This window comes from Mustela nigripes, chromosome 12 (assembly GCF_022355385.1).
Source record: "Mustela nigripes isolate SB6536 chromosome 12, MUSNIG.SB6536, whole genome shotgun sequence".
Lineage (NCBI taxonomy): Eukaryota > Metazoa > Chordata > Mammalia > Carnivora > Mustelidae > Mustela > Mustela nigripes.
Window position 1 is genome coordinate 3,450,191 of NC_081568.1, and position 21,414 is coordinate 3,471,604.

The following is a 21,414-nucleotide window of genomic DNA, read 5'->3' on the forward strand; positions in this document are numbered from 1 at the left end:
TGACTCTGCCTGCCTCTCTTCCTGCCTGTGCTCACTCTCTCTCTCTCTCTCTCTCTCTCTGACAAATAAATAAATAAAATCTTTAAAAAAAAAAAGAAAATAATACAAACACTAATTCAAAAGGGTACATCTACCCCTACGTTTATTGCAGTATTATATACAACAGCTAAATTATGGAAGGAACCCAAGTGTCCATTGACTGATGAATGGAGAAAGAAGATAGGGTGTGTAGACACACAGGAATATTACTCAGCCATAAAAAGGAATGAAATCTTGCCATTTGCAATAACATGGATGGACCAAGAGGATATAATGGTTAGCAAAATAAGGCAGACAAAAAAATTACCATATGATTTCGTTTGTCTGTGGAATTTAAGAAAGAAAACAAAGGAATAAAAGGGGGAAAAAAGAGAAAACAAAAACAAAACCAAACAAACAAAAAGCCAGACTTTTAACTTCAGAGAACAAGCTGATGACCGTCAGAGGATGGGGGATGGGTGAAGTAGCTGAAGGGCATTCAGGGCGCCTTATCACGACCAGCTCTGAGTAAGGTACAGAATTCTCCAGTCGCTCTCTTGTATACCTGAAACTACTTGAACACTCAATGATAGCAATATTGGAATTACTTTTTTTAAAGAAGTGCAAAAAAGTAAACACGGTTTGGAGAGATAATGAGGAACAGCTTCATAAGTGAACCTTGAACATCAGCGCCAGGTCAAATAGAAGGGCCATTTCTTAGAGCATCCCTGGATTTACTTGCCGGCATTAGAACTGGGGCTTTTGTGAACCAGGTTCTCACCCAGAATAGCATGTGCTCCCTCCTTACTTTGAGGTGAACAGCCCCTCGGACTACAGATGAGTGTAGGTAAAATGCAACAACATGTGGGATTGGGGTCGAAGGGTCTTTCCTCGGGTTCACGATAAATAGACAGGTGGGATTGATTTTTTTCAATAAAAATGTGAGATTAGTCTTCCCACCTCACTTTAAAACTCTGGAAATGAAACTCAGACCTTGGTTGAACGGACAAACAGAAGCTTGGAGTGTAGAAGACTAAGGAATTATTATAGAATCCCACATGCGGATGGAAAATTGGATAATCCAGGATTCTCAGCTTGAACTTCAAACACTCTGGAGAAAAGTGACAGTCTATAAAAGAATCTAATTATAAATTCCCACACTCAATGAAAATATGCCCACTGGGAAAGTTCAGTGAGGACCAATTTATTTCCTACAATGAATTTAAGTTTACAAATGCATTCTAAATTTGTCTATCACCCAGGGATTCTTGTAACCCAAGACAGCAAAACAGCAGGATGCATTCTGCTTCTGAGATAACCAGGATCCCTTTGTTTTATTGGAATCCTGCCAAGCAGGGTTCCAGAACTGCATTTATGCTAAAGAAAATGTCTCTGCTTCCATCATCCCAGCTTGGATTGGTCCCGTTTCTATACGTTCAAAGTAACCGTTACCTTATACAAACTCACACATGCATGTGTGATAAAGATACAGCTTTAGATACGTGTATGTGTGTGTATAAAATTCAAAGGAAACAATTTAAACTTTAAATAGTCCAAATATTTAGTGAAGATTAGCTAGGAATTTGAAATATGGTGGATAACTATTTTCGAACCTGCTAAAAATATACTTATGTTCAAACAGCAATATTTTATTTCACTGTTCCCTTATCTAGCATATCCTCTGTGATTCATTTGTAGCTGGTCACATGCTGGTAAAAATTGTGAGCAATCAGAGTCCTTTACAAGAACAGTTTTGATACCTATCAATAGGTCCCGATCCTTTTCCCAATGCAGTTCAGCAGTCCTGTGCTCAGTTTCGTTCTCTCAGGAGATTTAGAATTTAGAGTCCCAGATCTGGGACCTCTCCGGGACGCAACAGAAGCTCTGCTCATCTCTGCTCTGTCCTTGTTCCGAACATGAGAATGTGAGCTTCTTGAAGCTGGAGGCCACATGTTGATAGACACAGCGGTTTGGGTTCAGTCCTACAGAAAAGCTAGGTAATTCAACAAGCAGCTTTCTCCTTAGTTTTATGCTTGGGTCACTGTGCTGTCTGGCCTCCATTATAACCTTCAGTCTTGGCTCCATAGTTGCTCTCTACGGCACCTTCACGTCCCATACAGGAGCGTCTGGTTGATGACAGATGCTTCTCAGTCAATGGGACCCCTTCTAAGTCTTGGGCCCAAAGGGGAAGTTTTGATTGACAACTGACCTCTTGTGCTTCAAGCTGCAAAAGCTTTCCCAGAAACAGCTCTTCGATGAGTTTGGGAAGCCGCGTCAAGTCCTGCTACAAACCAGCTACTTCCACTCTTCATACAAGAATTCAGCTTCCCTGGACGATGGGCCTCAGGAACCCCACGTTGCTCAGCTCCTGCAGGCCCTGTCAGTTCTTCCCCCACTTCTTCTTGTCAGTTAAAAAAAAAAAAAAAGAATTACTATGAATTTAAAAAGAACTGCCCAAATTTTAATAAGTTCTTTTCAGTCCTAAGACATGACCAGGTTATTTTCTGATGTTTTGCACGAAAACACTAACACTGGAGGCCAATCTCTCTGGGTCCCGGGACGGAGAAGCCCTGAGAACTTGAGAACCCCTAACATGGGGACATGTTCTTGGTATTATTATGTCTTGTTCTATTTCTTTGAAATTCGCTGTTGTTTTCCCTGTAAACCTATCTTTTCCATCCCTTTGTTTTGTGTCTGCAAATCGCCGTGATCTGAAAACATAAAGGGAGTTGATTCAAAGGTTTTGGGAAACTTTGCAAAGAGCCCATGGCCCCCCTCCTGCCACCCAGGGCTCCGTTGTCAGGTCTGAATCTGATCCCTGTGTGGAAGGGGCCGACGCATGCCTCCCCCAGCTCCTTTTCAGAGCTGTCCGGAGCTGGTTGCTGGAGAACAATCCCAACCACACTCAAATGCACAATTGCTTCAGAGCTATTTTTTTCCCTAAAGTTTCTCACATGTTCTTTGTAGGCCAACCTCCCCCGCCAGCCTAGGAACCGTCCAACTTCCACAAGGTGACTGATTACAGAAACATCTTCAAGCTTGGGGCCGGTAGATCCCTCTAGAAGGAGTTTAATGTTCATCCAGTTGAAAGGACACTTTTTAATTACAAAATGCCAAAAGAAAAAAAAATTATGTTCCTCATGCCAAGCTTAAACAAACAATCTGGATATACCTAGTAACTCAAAAAAAAAAAATCCTCTTAAATCAGATTAATATATTCCTGGACTTCAACTCATCTAAATGGAAAAAAAAATGTACAAAATGATATTGGTGGTTTAGAAGATAGATGGTGTTTGTAAATGATAACCCTTAAAAAGACATCACTGGATCCCCTGTTTATTGGTCTGGGTGGGAAAACTCAGGCGGTGGGAACCGTGTGGTCACATACATGCCTAATCAATGGACTCTTCCTACAGGAGACGGAAGGGTCGTAAGGGCTTATGGACGAGCAAAGCCAGGAGCACCCGGCTGGTGGGGGGCTCCCTCCCGCACACAGGAGCAGCGCCCTAGATGTGAGCTTCACGCGAGGAGGGCGCGATGGCCGAGCTATCTGCACGCCTGCGAGGCTGGGTCTGACGCCGTTGTCTCTCCCAGGGGAAAGTGGCCACTTGAGGGAAACACGGATGGATCATGGGCATTCGCAGTGGTTTCGGGAAGCACCTAGGCAGAGAGTGGGAATAAAAGGAAAGATCCGTGGCGACTGTTGTGGGTACGAGATTAATGTGCACTGAACCTACCCACCCCGCCAGGCTGAGGCTGTCTTGGCTCTGAACACGCACCGCAGGTCACCCTAGAGAACCCTGACGGACACAAACCCAGCGTGTCCACTTTGTGAGCCACCTTCCCACGAGCGTCCCACGCAGGAGGCCCATGACGCCCCGTCCAAATCCAGGCCCGCTGCCCCAGGAGCTGCTCCTTCAGACGTCCCACACCTCAGCTGTCACCTCATCCCCAGCACCGCTTGGGCTGGAAGAGCTAAGTCACCCCTGCACTGATCACCTAATTAGTATATTCTTCCCCAAAGGGCTGCCCCATTTCCTCCTCCTCAACCGAGTCCATGAGCAAATGTGAGAAACGGCCCTACTTGGTGCTCCTCCTGAACTTCATGCAATGTGTAGTGTGATGTGTGTTTCACGTCGAGTCTAAGCCTCCCTGGTCTGTCCTCCTCATGCCTCCTGTTCTCTCGAGGAGACTGAACCCCGTGCCCCGACGACTCTGCCAGATGACCGGCCCCTGCGGGATGGGCATTACTAGATCTGGTTGGTAAGTCACGGCTCTGACCCACACCATACGTACGTTCAGCCAGCGGCTCAAACTCCTCAGCATATCCAAACAACCCATGCGATACATATGAAGCATCCTTCCAAAGAAAAGAATGCCGTTCCAGTACCACAGCTCCTGCTCCCCATAGGTTCACTCCTGGGGTCCCGGCGCCTCACCGGAAAACTCCACCCAGGTAGCTGTCAGCTCCATCCTGTTGTCCTGTCCCTTCTCATCGGGGCTCCCTCGTTGCCTAGAGCAACACCAACTGCAATAAATGTCAAGTTCAGTGAGACATTTTACGTTTCTTTTTATACCAAATTGCTGACGTCCAGTATTTATTGTTCATGTCCAGCACATCTCCATTGGACTAGGCCGGGTTCAGGTGCTCGGTGGGTACACCCAGCCCGTGTGCGGACACTGGCAGGAGCCAGGCTGGACGATGAGCTCAGTGCCCACGGCCACACGGCCACGCCGCTGGCCTCGCGACCCTGCGGTCAGATGCGGGCCCCACAGTACCTCACACCACTTCCCAGGGTCCGCCACACACGGCAGAACGGCGAACACAAGTACTTGCTGGGTGCTTTTGTCTGCTCGGGGTCCTGACAAATACCAGGCTGGGGGCTAAGCCAACAGAAATGTATTTTCTCCCAGCTCTGGGGCCTGGAAGTCCAGGTAAAGCCTGGCCTCTGGGGAAGCCCGTCTCCGTGGCTTGCAGACGGCATCCTTCCGAACCCTCCCACAGCCATCCGTCCCTGTGTGTCTGTGTTCTAACCCCCTCTTCTAACGGACACCACTGACGTTAGATGAAGTTCCCCCCATACACAGTCATGTTACTTTGATCAGTTTTTGAAGACCCTGTCTTCAAAGACTGTCATATCCTGACGTGCTGGTGCGGAGGGGCTGGATAGGAATTGTAGGGAGACACAGCTCAGCTCCCAGCCCTCAAACATCCTAGAAGGTCCTTAGTGACCACAGAAGTCAGACATCCCTCCTCCGGCGTTTCCTAATCTCTAAGAAGATTTTACTCCCGGTTCACCATCGGACGTCCTGCTGTCCACCCAGCTCTCGTGTCCTGCTAGTCCCCAGACGCGGAAGCCGGCTCCGCCTCGAGACCCGTGAGCTTCTCCAGCTAAAGGTAGAAAACTGCGGCTTCATTAAATCTCTGGTTGCTTCTCAGTTGCCCAAACAACCAAACCTTTTAAAACTCATGTCATCCCTGAAAACCCTAACTCCTGTTCTGAATCCCACTGAGTTCCCAGTGAACCTGGTGATGTTTGCTTGCTTGTTTGGCATGATACATTTATGATTTCCTCTTTACTAAGGAAAGTCCAGGTGAGAAGGAGCGACACAATGAGTGACCAGGAGCGTCTCATGGACAGACACACCAGGAAGCACCGGGTCCCGACGTCCAGTCCCCGCATGTCTGGCCTGGCTCCATGGTCCCTGGAGAGGGGGACAGGGGGTGGGTCTCTGCCTTCCTGCGGCCAGTGGCTGCCTCCAGTCCAGGCTGCCAACCTCAGTCCCTGGCTCTCTGCTCCCCGCTTCTTCTGCTCCATAGTCTAGGACAGAAACACGCCCTAGAAACCCCGGCCTCACTGTGTGATCCCCCGTCTGCTGCCTCAGAACTAATAACCATCTTCTCCTTCTGTCCCCTTATGACATGGACAAGGAGCGGTGAGACCTGGATCTTTTTCTTTCTTCCGACCTTGATCATTGTTTCCAATCGTCATTCACTTCCCTGTGAACAGACAGAGGCCCGTATCCTGTGTGGGTGGCAACGGCTTCTTTTTTTTTTTTAACAAAAACATGCTATTTTGTTCCTACTTCTGTCATATGTGAACACTTTACTTTGTCGAGAAAAGGAAATCTTAGGCTAGAAATAATTTTTTATTATTCTTTTTTTTTTACTGTTTAAGTTTTGTTATTCCTCTCTCAGAGTTTAAGGGATGCCACCTTTCCCAACATGCCCTTCAGAGAGCCGTGGCCAGACGGTGGGTGGGCTCCAGCTGGTCCAGGTGACTAACAAGCAAATATGTCTTAATTATTAGCAGTTGGTAGAAAAAGGATGGATTGAGTGTTTGTTGAGTGTTTGTGCCTTTTTTTTTTTTTTTTTAAGTTGACTCCACACCAGGCCCAGAGCCCAATGCGGGGCTCGAACTCACAACCCTGTGATCAAGACCTGAGCTGCAATCTAGAGTCACGGGCTGAACCGACGGAGCCACCAAGACGCCCCATGAGTGTCTGCTCTTTAAGAAAACATCCCCAGAGTAGTAGTTTCCCGACGGAAAGATGATCACCGCCAGGACAATCCTAAGCCTCCCTAGTTTCTGCTCGGGGCCAGGGAAATGGGATGTGGTTGGGGCTCCAAGGATATGGGTCCCTGGGGGCAGCCTCCCAAAGAGGAGCAATTCCTCAAGGAGTTGATGCCGATGGTTTGTGCCAGCCTGGCACATCCCCAGGAGGCTCCATCTGGAGAGCTTCTCTTTCATCCTGCTGTAGTCTCAGAATGAAGAAAGGGGAGTCTAGATACGGACAGGCCATGCCCACCTCACGCTACATCAGAAATCCAGGAAAATAAGGTCAATGTTCTCCAGCCTCAGGGGCGGAGCTATGATCCAGTGTGTCCAGACTGCACGAAGCACTTTGGTTTCTGCCTGTTCTAAGTCATTCAGTCTCCTCTGAATGGAATGCCAAAGCCAAGTTCTGTTGGATGGACAGATGGATGGACAGATGGATGGTGAGCAATCGTGACCTCAGGTTGGCTCCTGTCACTGGGAAAACCTGTGGAAGGTGGAGGGGCAGTGTGGACATGCAGAGGCACCGTGAGCTCCTGGCACACACTCGGGCTCAGCAGGGCTGCTCTGGCTCGGGTCGGTGCAGAGTTGAGCTGTGTGGAGCTGGGCTGACCTCGGGCTTTGTACGCTCCCTCCCACAAGGAGCGCGGGCCCTGGACACCCGCAGGGTCAGACCCGCAGGGCCTATGCTCCTGCCCCCGGGGGTGTCATCTGACGGGGGATTCCTGCACGCTCGGTCCACTGCTTCGTTGGTCCCAGGAGGGAGCTGAGCAGAAGCACCTGGTCTGGGGAAGCCCATGAGGGCTGCTGGCAGGCAAGCCCACAGCTTCACAACAGATCTCTGAAGGCGAGGAGGCCGGGACCTGCCATTACCCCAGTGAACTCACAACCTCAGCGAGGTAAGCACAGTCGGTCGTGTGTTGGCTCGATGGAGAGAAGGAAGGAGGCCCGTGGCTGCCCCCCCCCCCCCCCCCCCCCCGGCGCACAGCTGTCATGGAGCCCAGGCCCGGAGCGGGCGCCTCTCACCCAGGCACCTTGCCAAGGGCCCTCTCTGCTTCACTGCTCTCAGCAGCTCTACTGAGGCAGGGGTGGTTAACCCGTGCTGCAAACAAGGGAGCAGAGCTTCTGGTGGTTACGTGACTTGGCGGTATTTGCCAGTCAAGAGAAGGACTGGCTTTGAAGCTCTGAAGCTGTGTTTCTCCTCCCTGACAGCTGCTCATGTGAGGACTCCACCACCACACACTTTCTCTTATGTCCCCCATGGTGCCCCTCAAACTTCCATCCAAACTGCACCTCCTCTGAGGGTTCCCTTGACACAGCAAGAGGTCTTAATGGTCTCCTCAGGTACCGCAGCTGCCCCGATGACACAAAGCATTCTGCTGTGGTGACAGTCTTCCCTTAAATGTGCTACTCTGGGGGTCTGAAAGCCTAGGAATAGGGACCATCTAGCTGGACCCTACAGCAGACAGCACAGGACAGACAGCATGCACTCCTCACCACGGGAAGAAGAGGAAGGAGAAGGAGAGAAGAGAATAAGGAAGGGGGGGGATGGAGGGAGGGAGGAAGGAAAGAAGAGAGAAAAAGAAAGAAAAGAGAGAGAGAGAAAGAAAGAAAGAAAGAAAGAAAGAAAGAAAGAAAGAAAGGTCTATGGCTGTTCAAGTTAATAATTACAAACTTGCGAACATTCCTTTCCCAGGGTTGGTGACTCCCCCCTTCTGTGAGCTGGGGTCTGCCCCCGCATGAAGGAAATGGAACTCACTTCCCAGACCCACCCTCTGCTAGGAGGCAGGCACTGTCTCCACCAGTCAGCGCATTTGAATAGGCATGGTTAGGATTCCAGTTGAGGAACTAGAGAATCTGGAGAGTAGAGAGATGCCTTGTGGATTCCAATCCAGTGACGGGGAGTGGGGCCCCAGGTCCAGCCGTGGTGTCCGTGCTGAGCCCCAGCAGGGCATGTCTGCGGTGGGCAGTGGGCCTTCCGCTGGAAACTCACGCAGTGTCCGTGGGCAGCTTTCCTCTCTGCAACACCTCAAAGGAGGCTTCTCTGGTCCTGTGCAACACTGAGTGTCTCTACCCTGTTTCAGCATTTTTCCCCCCTTTAAACTATCTAGAAGTAATTGGTTACATGTCACCAACAGCCCAAATGGCATCACACATGATAAAGAAAATGCAATGCCATTAAAGCTGTAATAGATTCAAGCAGGCTTCTTCAGTGGATGCAAAACTGATGAGCAGAGGTTTAATAAATAATAACTATGTACATACACTCAACATTATTTGTTAATTACAAACAGAATAATAGCTTTACAACGGGTTACCCTAGCACAGACTTAACCAAGTAATCTCAATTAACATCTCCAATAATGGGACAAACGGACAACATGGGCCTACAGACATGGTGCTCTGAGGAGGAAGCATTTCTTCGGCAGTACTCTTACGAAAACAACAACAACAAAAAAGTGACCTGCATGTAGTCCTGAGGAAGTATGCAACAAACCCAACTGCTACAAAATAACTAAGCTGAATTTTTCATGTCAAGATCACAGAGGACAAAGGAAGAGTGAGTGTATTTTCTGGATTAAAGAGAACTAAATATCCATTTCCACAGCCCAGTGCAATGCGGTGTTCTCAATTGGATCCTACAGTAGAAAAAAGGTAACTATGGTGAACATCATTGGGAAAATTAGTACAATTTGAATATGAACTGTGAATTCAGGGATACATGGATAGTGTTATATCCCCGTTACTTTTCTAGATTTGGATTCATCTTCTATGGTCTGTAAAGCCTGTCAGCCGAGAAGACGCACTGTGTTAAGACCTTTCTCTAGTGGAAATGCTGGAGATGAGAATGCTACATCTCAACCCTGAAAACTCTAGTATGTCCATATTTCCTCTAAATTCTGCCCATAAAATGCCCTGTTCTTGCTTCGGCTCATTACAGAGCTAACAGAAGCCAGCTGAATGCTCAACATTCTGCCTCAAAATACAATTGTTTAAATCCAAATGTTTATTCAGTACATTTGCTGGCTTGACTTTCCACACATGACGGTTTTACAAATTGGCCCACCACTCCATGACATGGGCCACCACGATTTCAGCCTCCTAAGAAACTCTATCTCATTTTTCCAATCTCGTCCTCCGCTCAGTCCCAGGGGGCAGGAAGCTCTCCAGATTTGTGTTATGGAAGTCCTTCTTCTACCCAGCAATTTCTGTAGCAGTTACCTACTGTCCTGAAAAGGAGGTTTTGCAAACGATCCTAACATGCAATGCTGGAAAGCAATTTATTATTTGCTCACATGTCGATGGTCAACGAAAAGATGTACTGATCCCAGTGGAGCTGCTGGTCAGTGCCTCGGAGCCCGGGCCACTCCCCATGCTGGGGTCAGCTGGCTTTGCCAGTCTATGACTGCTTCAGTGAGGATCGTCAGCATGACTGGAATCTGAGACATGGGTCCCTCAGCTCCCTAGAGCCCTCCATGTTACCACAGTGAATTGAGAGCTCGAAAGGAAAGCCTTTGTCATCGTGCAGGAGGGCACTTGGAAATTCACATGTACTGTGCAGCTCAGTACTCACCCCAAATTAGTCAAAATAAGTCACACGGCTATGTCCAAAGTAAAACAGGACAGAAATGAAGTTATAGGGAGTGGGTGCAGGGAGACCCCTAGTTGGGATCTTTGTTGAATCCACCTACTGTAGAGAGTGGCCTAATTAGCAATGAAGAAACAATTGCAAATCAGGGGGAAATGCAACATTTGCACAGGGGGCACCCAGTAAATGCTGTATCTATACGGAATACAATCCTTGTGGGGTGCCTGGGTGGCTCAGTGGGTCAAAGCCTCTGCCTTCTGCTCAGGTCATGATCCTGGGGTCTTGGGATCGAGCCCCGAATCAGACTCTCTGCTCAGCAGGGAGCCTGCTTCCTCCTCTCTCTCTGCCTGCCTCTCTGCCTACTTGTGATCTCTGTCTGTCAAATAAATAAATAAAATCTTTAAAAAAAATAGAACATTTGCACAGGGAGCACCTGGTAAATCCAGTATCTATATAGAAAAAAAAAAAAAAAAAAGAATCTTGGCCTCTACCTCCCAACAAGGCATAAATTAAGTTGAATTGGACCACAGACTTGAATGTGGAAGATAAAACAAGGAAGCTTCCAGACACTTTCCCTTTGATTTATGCCCAAACTTCTGGGAGTTGCCTTTGAAAACACAAATCAATTCATCAAAGTTCCCTCCTCTGAAACGTGAAATGTCCCTACTGTCTTCAAAATAAATTTCAATACCTTAGCTTAAATCCCTTGGAAACCTGACCTCCAGCCCCATCCCGAAGGCGAGTCCCTCCCCACGACCTCCTGCGATCGTGGCGCTGGAAAGAAAGCCTGTTTCCTCCTTCGCCTGGTTGCTCTGCCGTCTCCACAGTCTTTAACAGGTGGGATGTTAATTACAAAGTCCAGAAGATATTAAGCCATTGAAACATGTCAGTGTCCCCCAATCAGGGGCAAAATTAATATCCTTGTCCTCTGTGCCCTCCTTAATTTTATTCAGAGTCATGTTGTTCCCTCCTGGCCTCTGTGAGCACCCGCTGTGACTCATACTGCCTCCCAGGGCTGGGCACCTCCTGCTTCCTGCCTGACGGACAGACAGTGCCTGTGGGGGAAGGAACCGCTGGAAGAGCGTGAGGGGAGGGAGCTTGTAATCCGACAAGGCCTCAGGCTCAGAAAATGTGTAAGTTAATTTTTACTGCAAAATAAAGGAGCCGTTACAAAGGGGCATCACTGGGCCAAATACCAATCGATGGTATGACAGTATGAGCGAGTTTTATTCTTGGTTATCCTGAACTGTCGCTTTTTCGTGGCCTTCCACTTTACAAGGCTTGTGCAAGTTTACTTATCTCTTGTAGAAAATTGTATCTCTGTCTTTCTATTTTTTTTTTAAAGATTTTATTTGTTTATTTGTCAGAGAGAGAGGGAGCGAGCACAGGCAGACAGAGTGGCAGGAAGAGACAGGGAGAGAAGCAGGCTCCCTGCTGAGCACGGAGCCCAATGTGGGACTCGATCCCAGGACGCTGGGATCATGACCTGAGCTGAAGGCAGCCGCTTAACCAACTGAGCCGCCCAGGCGTCCCTCTATCTATCTATTTTTAATTGCTGACTACGTGCTCATAGAAGCCTCTTCTGTTGGCAACTACTTACACCTCTGCTAACCCCAGCCAGCTGAAATATATGTAAATCCATTAAAATATATAATTGTAGAGGTAATATAGAGCTTTGAACTCTGTCCATTGCTAGGGACAGGAGACAAGGAAGGCCATTAGATTCTTCACTGACCAAGTAATTAAAGTCTGACAATTGCTTAACTAGATTTTCCACTGAGTCTCTCATTTTCCTTTTCATTGAGGGGAATCAGTCCTATCAAAGCAGTGCAGAGTGTCCTTCTAGACCTTTCTAGACTTCATGGCTGAGCATAGCTGGATGACTCAAGGGGACGCTTTAAACCTATACAGAACATTTGCAGAGTACGTGTCCACAGGTGCCTCTTCTGTTTACAACTATGTACACCCCCACCAACCCACGCAGCTGAAACAAGGAACGCGGGCTATGTTCGTGGCTTAGAATGAGTGAGATGTTGATTTCCTGCAGTGTTAATAGTCTTGAAATGATTTTTCAGACAACCCATGCCAAGAATTATTTATTGTTAGAGAAGTCTATATGTATTGATATTTAACTTTGTTTTATTTTTTCCTTTATACATCATTTAAATATAGGGAAATCCCAATATTTGAGAATCTGAGATAATTAATGTCGGATTTAGATTGAGGTCTACCTTGCTATACTCATTGGTTATGATTCAAATAGTATGATTCAAATATGATCAAAGATTCAGATTGTTTTTTTCTCTAATTACTCATTTTGATTCATGGCCAGAAACTAGCTGGTGGACCCTGGGATCATGACCCACAGAAAGTGTGGACCTTGGGAGTGGGACCGACCAAGACCTGGAAGTAGGACCCACCAAGGGGATGGTGCCAAACCAGGCTCTCCTTTACTTTTTAGGTATGCTTCAAAGTCAATGCAAAGAAGCTTGACGGCTCCAGTAGAGCTGTTAGTTGGCTAAGCTGTTAGTGGAAGAGCCAGTACATGTCACTCATCTGTGGACCCAACAACAGAGGCTGAGTTCCTGAAAACCGTAGAGGAATTGCTTTGGAAACCCCAGAAACTGTTGCCTAAAAACATAGTGCTGTGCTTAGAGGCATTCTCCCTCTTCCAAAATGAAGTCTGAAGTTTTAGGACTGCTGTTTCAGAGGCCTGTCCTCCCCAGGGATTGGAAACCCACCTCGGTGTTCCACACACAGTGAAATGGGAAAGAGTGTGACCACTTGCTATGCTGCAGAGACGCTGCTGTATGCACAAAGCCCAAGAGGCTACAACTGGATCTGGAGACTGGGTGGAAAGGGGGAAGTCAGCACAGGTGGGCAGACAGCAGCTCCATCGGAGGTTCGGATATGGCACCACATGGCCAGGGCAGAGCCGCCGCCATCACTCTGGTGTTGACCTCACAAGTAAAGCGAGCACTAACGATCGCTGCTCCGTGTTCAACTCTTGTTGGTTTGATAAAGAACAGTTCCATCAAGGAAGCGCATCTGCTTGGGGTTTTTAGATGTAAACTAACCACAAAAGCCCAAAACAAACACAGATAGACTTCATGCTTCATGTGACCGTACAGAGCTTCAAAGGACTTGAAGTGATGTTTCCATCACCATGTGTAAACCATCGGGACATTATCACATACATGGCAATTCTAAAGCACCAGTAGTTCTTGAACAACTTTAAGGGATAATTTAAAATACCCTAGAAGATGTATAAGCCATGGATATGAATCCTTGTCCCTTCCAATTTATTGCTGAAAACCAAAACTGATGTAACAAGGAAAATAACTTTTACAATATAAAGAAGTCTGCCACATGGGCAGAAATGGACAAGATCACACTGCATGAGCTATCCATGCATTCTGCAACTGGTTTTAAAAGAAACAAACTTTCAAATCAATGAATTGATATGCATGTTAAGAGCACCAGAATCAGTAACCCATGTCAACAGGACCTGCGGGGAGGGAACCAGAGGGGCTTAAGTTCTGTTCACATCCATAACAGTGTAATGAAGTTGCCCAAAGAGCTGGTGCAGAGGTGCTGGGAGGCTTCGGGGCTTGGGAGGGGTGACTGACGGGAAACCGGAGCTAGCAGAGAAGCCGTGGGTCCCGCAGAGTCAGCCACTCAGGACAGCCCAACGGTGGTTTGGGATGGTTACCGTGGGAGAAGCCTTAACACCCGCCTTAGGGAGAGGATCACTGTACCCATGCAAATCCCAGGGTCCATGATGGACGTGGAATAACAGGTATGGGACCGCATTTGGTAAAGCATTAAATACTACCTTAGTCAAAGTTGTTGTTGACTCATGGAATATCCTCAGATTCTGGGGGGTAGTGCTGAAGTGCCGTGCCACCAGCAGGCTTGCTCCCCCCAGGATGCCTATGCATATGGCACCAGAGCGATGGATGTGTCGGGGAACTTAAGTCCCTTTCACTCCAGAAGGATTTTAGGTCGCAGCAGGCAGCTGGCTTTGTCCTTAGTTGGTCCAGGTGGGACTTTACAGTCCTTGCCCTGAATTCTTCCAGGTTGTGATTCCATTTTGCACTTGAAATTTTCCTGGGTAAAAGAGAAGGAGTGATGTTAATGGCATACAGTTTGAGGTCTATCAGCCAAACTTCTGATGAATACTTTCTTTTTGCACACATTTCTCATGTAATTCTGGGTTAGCCTCTTAGCAAAAGAAGAAGATGCCAGTGTCCCTGACACACCTCCAGCCTGCGATGAGACTAAGCCGATTTCCCGTCAGGTTCAGAAGCTGTGTTCTTGTATCTAGTCTACATCTGAAGGGTTCACTGTAAAATTGTTTATTAGTATGAACAAATTAGATAAGCATGGTTATAATTTACAAATACATTGAATATTTAAATTGAATTAACTTTAATATAGAATTTTGTTCCACTCAATATTAACCACACTGGTTACATTTACATAACTCAGTTGGAACCATACTAGTTGTAAATGTTGGGTAAGGTGCCTGATGAATGTCCCAGAGTCTGACAAAGGCCTGAGCTGCAGACACACAGTGGCTGGCAATCTTCCCAGAGACAAACTATTATTTGATATCTAAAAACCAAGAAGTGGGGTTTTGGGAAAAGAAGTTTCCAGCCTCTGGCTCCCCTGGGACCCTACTAAGCCCTGCAGTGTGATCAGACAGAAAAAGCAAAGAGCCATGTGCCCTGGGATGTTTAAATTAAAATAAATTAAAAATAGAAGCTCCAGGGAGCTACAAATTGGAAGAAAAACTATTCCCAGATAATAAATATTTCAAAAATCTTAACAGAGGAAGGAAAATTGCCCTGCAAACAGAATTGGTAAAATCCCCTTTTTAATTTTAATATCAACCAAGGGAATTTGCAAAATCTGAGAAAACGTGCCTGGCCAAGTGTACAAGTGCTTGTGCACATGCACGAACACACGCACGCATGTACCAGAAACTGGTACCCCTGGCGGCTAGAGTGGAAGGGGGGATGCTGGGGAGAGAGTGGATGCTAGCTCTGGATGCAGGCACTCGGTGGGGAGATGCGGCTGAGTGGAAGGAAGACCGGACTCCTCTGCAGTGAGCTTTGATCTGTGTTGAACTTGTTTCTCTGTGGTGTAGCAAATACACATTTTGCTACAACTGAGGAGCCAGATGTTAAATAACACTTTCTTTTGGTCTCAGCTGAGCCCACAGAGCTAAGAAAGATCTCAGGTATGCTACATCCTGAAGATGGACGGTGAACCGTGCGTGCTGTATATGTGATAGCCCAAAACCGTTCGGAGACCCTGAACTCACTCACCTCCAAAGTATAAAGGAGAATGTTAACAATTTACAGGAAAACAGACAGACTGAGGATTTGCTGAGCAAAATTAGTGAAGTGTTGTACATTCCTTTTGCACCTTAAAACAAAAGAGAGTCTTGGAGGGAACAAGCAGACTTCTGCTGGAGTGGAGACTCAGAGCTAGCTCCCCATCCTTGCTTGGCTGGGTCTTTGTGAGCTCCAGAAACTCCCTGGCCAGGTGCCTCCGTGGGGAGAGAACTAAGTGTGTGTCTCCTGGGGACCAACACTGGGCTCTCATGTGGGCAGGTGTAAAGTTGGAAGCTGGTGGGAGCACAACTGGTGGCCGAGTGAGCAGAGACTAGTAGCAACAGCAGGTGGGACGTGATGATGACCTGTCCTACAGCCTGAGATAGCCTGGCTTGTGCTAGGGTGTCCCGAATACTGGCCCCCTTGTGCCGAGCTGTCAGTGCGCATTCTAACGGGACACGGGCATCCCTTACTGAAACACCTGCTGCCCCAGCCTGTGTTTGCCACACATCTGACAGGCATGGACTGACACGGCAATCTACTGGACCTCGGGCATAAGGACTGGAGAAACAAGGCTTCCACAGAGAATAAACTGGAAGAATCAACGTGGCGAAGCAAATGATATGGGGTGAAGAGAAGAGTGAACAGCTCTCCAGGGATTCAAGTTGGGTCCATGAGAGTAGGAATATCATTACCAAAATTCGAGAAATAGAGAGGGACGTGTTTGGAGAGGTTGCAGTAAGGTACAGAGATGTGCAGCAGACAGACAAGCAGGTGGCTAAGGTGGTGAGAGGAAAGCTAACTGGAAAAACAGAAATTACCCGATTCTTAATCCATCTGTGACGCTCAGGTGACGAGAGAGCGGGGGCGGGGGCATTGTCTGAGTGTATCTTCTGTTTGTTGTACAAAGTAGAACGCGTATTACGATGTCAATCGTTACAAACGCCGCAAAGAAAATGCTAAGCATTAAAAAGGGCAAAAAGGGTGCCAGCGCTTGTAGGTGGGAAACACAGTTTAGCTGAGCCTGAAGGACGGCAGGAGGTAGGGTCTGTGTGGTCAGAGAGAGAAGCAACGTCAGCAGAAGCAGCAGGGTGACACGGGTGACACGGGAGGCGGAGGCAGGAGGCCAGGAGACGGTTCACGCTCCCAGCTGCCACTGTCTGACATGGGGCACAGGAGAGGAACCCACTGGGGATGGCCGTGATGCAGCCCGACGGACAGGGGAGGGGTTGCATCTGGCACCGATTTTGATGGATATGTTTGTTTCTGGTATTCAGTGAGGGCGGAGGGGTTTGAAATCGGGGAGGTTCTCCCAAGAGCGGCAGCAAAGACGATGACAGTGGGGGAAGCGAGGCACGGCGGAGTCCGTGTCCCTTGGAGAGAGCGGCTGTGATGATCCCAGGAAAGCCAGGCCTCCTAGCAATCGTGAAGGAGCAGCCGATGGAATCGGGGACAATTTGGTTGCCGGGAAAAGGAGCAAGGTAAAGCTGAGAAAACCCAGATACTGAGCCTGGAGGTCAGAATCCTGGTGAGGAATATAGGAAGAGACAAGGAGGGAAGACCTGGGCTTCATATTCAACACGACCGCGAGGCACCGCTGGGACATCCGGTGGACACCCGCCACCAGAGGAAGGAAGCCAAAGCCAAAGCTGGAAAATTGGAATTGCTCGTGGAGAGGGGAGAGTGGGCGCCTCACACAGGTGCTCTCTGGCTTCAGCGCACACCGGCCTCCCCTGGGTGCGGGATGAGATTGCTGGGTCCACACCCTGAGAGTCCCTGAGCCGGCAGAGCTGGGACAGGGCCCAGGAACTGACACCTGCTTCCCAGACAACATTGTTGCCGCTTGTCAGACCACCACACTTTGAGAATCATACCTTAGACAGTCAATTACAAGAGCAGGAGCTGTGGGGGGGAGACGTGAGGCGCTTCGAGAAAGCATGATTACGTGAGCAGCGGGCCCCAAGCTGAGCTCCCCATAAGAACCCCAGTGGGGCTCGCAAATACGAAAACCAGGAACAGCCACTCCCTGCCCAGGAGAGGAAAGGCTCAGCCCCCTCCCCCTGAGACCCTGGCTGAGTTGGCCTGGTCCCAGATAGTTTGTTGGTATTTTCAAAGCTCTCCATCTAGTACTAACATGCATTCAGTGTTGAGACATAACATGCATTCAGTGTCGAGACATGCTGATTAAGGAGCTGAGAAGAGAAAGAATAATTTGTTTAATTTTCTTTTTCGATGTCGTGTTCCATGTTTCATTGTTTGCGTATAACACCCAGTGCTCGCTGCAACACACGCTTCCTTAGTACTTATCACTGGGCTGACCCATCCTCCTGCCACCGAAACCCTCAGCGTGTTTCGCAGAGTCCACAGTCTCTCATGGTTCGTCTCCTCCTCTGACTTTCCCGGCTTCGTCTTTCTCTTCCTTCTCCGAATGTGCTCCATGCTATTCCTTACGTCCCACGTATAAGTGGAAACATGAAAATTGTCTTTCTCTGTTTGATTTATTTCACAGAACCTCATCCCTTCCAGGTCCACCCATGTCGATGCACATGGCGGGTGTCCGTTCTTTCTGATGGCTGAGAAATACTCCATTGTAGATGTGAGCCACATCTTCTTTATCCGTTCGTCCGTTGAAGGGCATCTCAGCATCTTCCACAGTTTGGCGACTGTGGCCATTGCTGCTATGAACATTGGGGCGCATGTGCCCCTTCTTTTCATTACATCTGCATCTTTGGGGTAAATACCCAGGAGTGCAATTGCTGGGTCGTAGGGTAGCTCTATTTTCAACTTTTTGAGGACCGTCCACAGTGTTTTCCAGAGTGGCTGCATCAGCTTCATTCCCACCGACAGTGTAAGAGGTTTCCCTTTTTCCATATCCTCTCCAGCGTTTAAAAACAGAGGCAGTTAAGGAGCCCAGGACATAAATCTAATTCTCTTTTTTATTCCTCGAGGAAAAGGCAGAAAAAACATTAGCTTATAAATTCCCCAATTGGGAGGTTGGCAAGTGAGATAAGAAATTGCTCCCTGTCATGGCGTCTTCAAGAGATGAACAGTAGCTGATGCGCCAAGAGCATCCGTGCCCATGTCCTGGCCCCAGACGGACGGTGCTCAAGTTCCCTGAAGATTATGCAGGAGGGTCGCCTGCTGAGGCAAGCGGGAAGGATTTGGTATTAAGGGACATGCAATGATTTTCTGGACAGACAGATGGATTTAACGTTGAACTAAATTCAATGAACATTGAGCGGACTTTAATTCGTTACCAAAAAAATGCATTTCTTGTACGCTGGGAACTATTGTTCTGCGTGCAGAATTGTTATTGTTGAGATGGAGAAGTGCTTGCAGATGATTTAGACTCCCACCCGCCAACTGCAGCATGAGAACGCAGGGCAGCCAGAGCAGCCGGACTCTGGTCAAGGTGGCCAGGCCGAGAGGGTGGAGCAGAGAGGGCACCACCAGGGCTGGTCCAGTCCACTTCGCACAGCCCCCAGGGCTCACACGTCTGCTTTCCGTCCCTGGCAAGGAACTCTTCTTCCCCCCACCCTCACAGACGGCCCGGAAAGTTCTCACTCACACACATGCACTGAAATTGAACCCAAGGAAATGAAAATCAAAGCAAGCGATTGGCAAACCAGTGAGGTGTCCTCCGTGCTGACGTTTCTCCAGCCATCCCTGCCCTTGTGTGAAAGGTGCTCAAACAAAGAAAAATGTGTTTTGGGGAATCTGAGGTCATGGGACCTACAAGATTGTGAATATCCAGCAATTCTGTGGAGTGCAACGGACCCCATTTCAAGCTACCGTTTTTGTAAAAACAAGACCCCCTAAATACATTTATGAAATCATTTGTATTCTTTCCTGCTAACCTACAGCTGCCTCGACAGTGCAGGGTTCCAGTTCCACAAAACGCCTGTTGCAGGGGACAGGGTTAGGAAAAAGGAAGCCTCCCCTTACAGCTCGGAGCTAGGGGTGATTCTACACGGGGGATGAGCCCGGCGAGCTTCGATTTAGAATAAGGGTTCGTCCGTCTGAGGAAAGCCACGTGAGCAAGATGGGCTGCGGGCTGCCCAGACGCAGAAAGGGCTGGTGGGCCCGGCTCGGGTCCCTGGCCAGATTCCCCGCCAAGAGCTCTCCGGGCCCCAGCCAGTGCCTTATCAAAATTAGATCAGCAGCGTTGGTTCATCAACTGTAGCAAATGCCCCACACTCACACAGGCTGTGGTAGGGAACGGAGACTGCGTGGGAGGGAAGGGGTGAGGGGAAGTTTCTGTGCCTCCCGCATAACCTCTCTGGGAACCTCCAACTGCTCTAAAACAATCTACTCACAACAAGACAAACAAAAGTAAATCCTCCATTCTGAGTAAATATTACATAAAATTCATCTACTCATCACCTACCTCATATGCTGACCTCCACTGAAATCTCTTCTTTTTTTGAACGTTCATTCACTCCCTTAAGACGCAGCCATCTTATCCTCGACGTCCCTATCATTCTGCTTTGTACCAAATATCCAGCGCTTTCCACAGGGACAGAAGCTTGAGTGCGGGGCCCAGGCAGCCAAACCCATGCTACACAGTATAGTGCGTGTGCCCACACACACGCGTGCGCACACACACACACACACACACACACACACACACACACTACCATTGGCCATATCAAAGCCAGCTGAGTGGGAAATATCAAATTATGATACCAAGTGGAGTTGTGGGAGATGTACTACAAAACAATATTGTGAATTGTGTGGGTAATAATTCCAAAAAACAAAATGCCCCTCAGAGAGTATAAAAAAGCATAGGTATTGAACGTATTTTCAGCTTATTCAATTGCCGTCACAAAGAGGAACTTTGAATGGCTACTGACACGTGTCATTTAGTTTTTTTATTTGCATTTTTTTAATTTCTTTTCAACGTAACAGTATTCATTATTTTTGCACCACACCCAGTGCTCCATGCAATCCGTGCCCTCCCTAATACCCACCACCTGCCTCCCCCAACCTCCCACCCCCGCCCCTTCAAAACCCTCAGATTGTTTTTCAGAGTCCATAGTCTCTCATGGTTCATCTCCCCTTCCAGTTTCCTTCAACTCCCTTCTCTCCATCTCCCCATGTCCTCCGTGCTATTTGTTATGCTCCACAAATAAGTGAAACCATATGATAATTGACTCTCTCTGCTTGACTTATTTCACTCAGCATCATCTCTTCCAGTCCCGTCCATGTTGCTACAGAAGTTGGGTATTCATCCTTTCTGATGGAGGCATCATACTCCATAGTGTATATGGACCACATCTTTGTTATCATTCGTCTATTGAAGGGCATCTTGGTTCTTTCCAGTTTGGTGACCGTGGCCATTGCTGATATGAACATTGGGGTACATATGGCCCTTCTTTTCACTACATCTGGATCTTTGGGGTAAATACCCAATCGTGCAATTGCAGGTTCATAGGGAAGCTCTGAACTGAGGAATCTCCACACTGTTCTCCAAAGTGACTGCACCAACTTGCATTCCACCAACAGTGTAAGAGGGTTCCCCTTTCTCCACATCCTCTCCAACACACGTTGTTTCCTGTCTTGCTAATTTTGGCCATTCTAAGTGGTATAAGGTGGTATCTCAATATGGTTTTAATTTGAATCTCCCTGATGGCTAGTGACGATGAACATTTTTTCATGTGTCTGATAGCCATTTGTATGTCCTCATTGGAGAAGTGTCTGTTCATGTCTTCTGCCCATTTTTTGATATGATTATCTGTTTTGTGTGTGTTGAGTCTAAGAAGTTCTTTATAGATCCTGGATATCAACCTTTTGACTGTACTGTCATTTGCAAATATCTTCTCCCATTCCGTGGGTTGCCTCTTTGCTTTGTTGACTGTTTCCTTTGCTGTGCAGAAGCTTTTGATCTTGATGAAGTCCCAAAAGTTCA

The 21,414-nt window shown here is 47.9% G+C and overlaps 1 long non-coding RNA gene across 1 annotated transcript in view; it reads left to right on the forward strand.

Moving 5' to 3' along the window:
- Positions 1-7,061: 7,061 nt before the first annotated feature.
- Positions 7,062-21,414, forward strand: part of LOC132028193 (uncharacterized) — a 47,947-nt gene continuing 33,594 nt past the window's right edge. The window contains exon 1 of the long non-coding RNA XR_009407362.1: positions 7,062-7,474. This is a non-coding gene — a long non-coding RNA (uncharacterized LOC132028193). The remainder of the gene's footprint in view (positions 7,475-21,414) is intronic.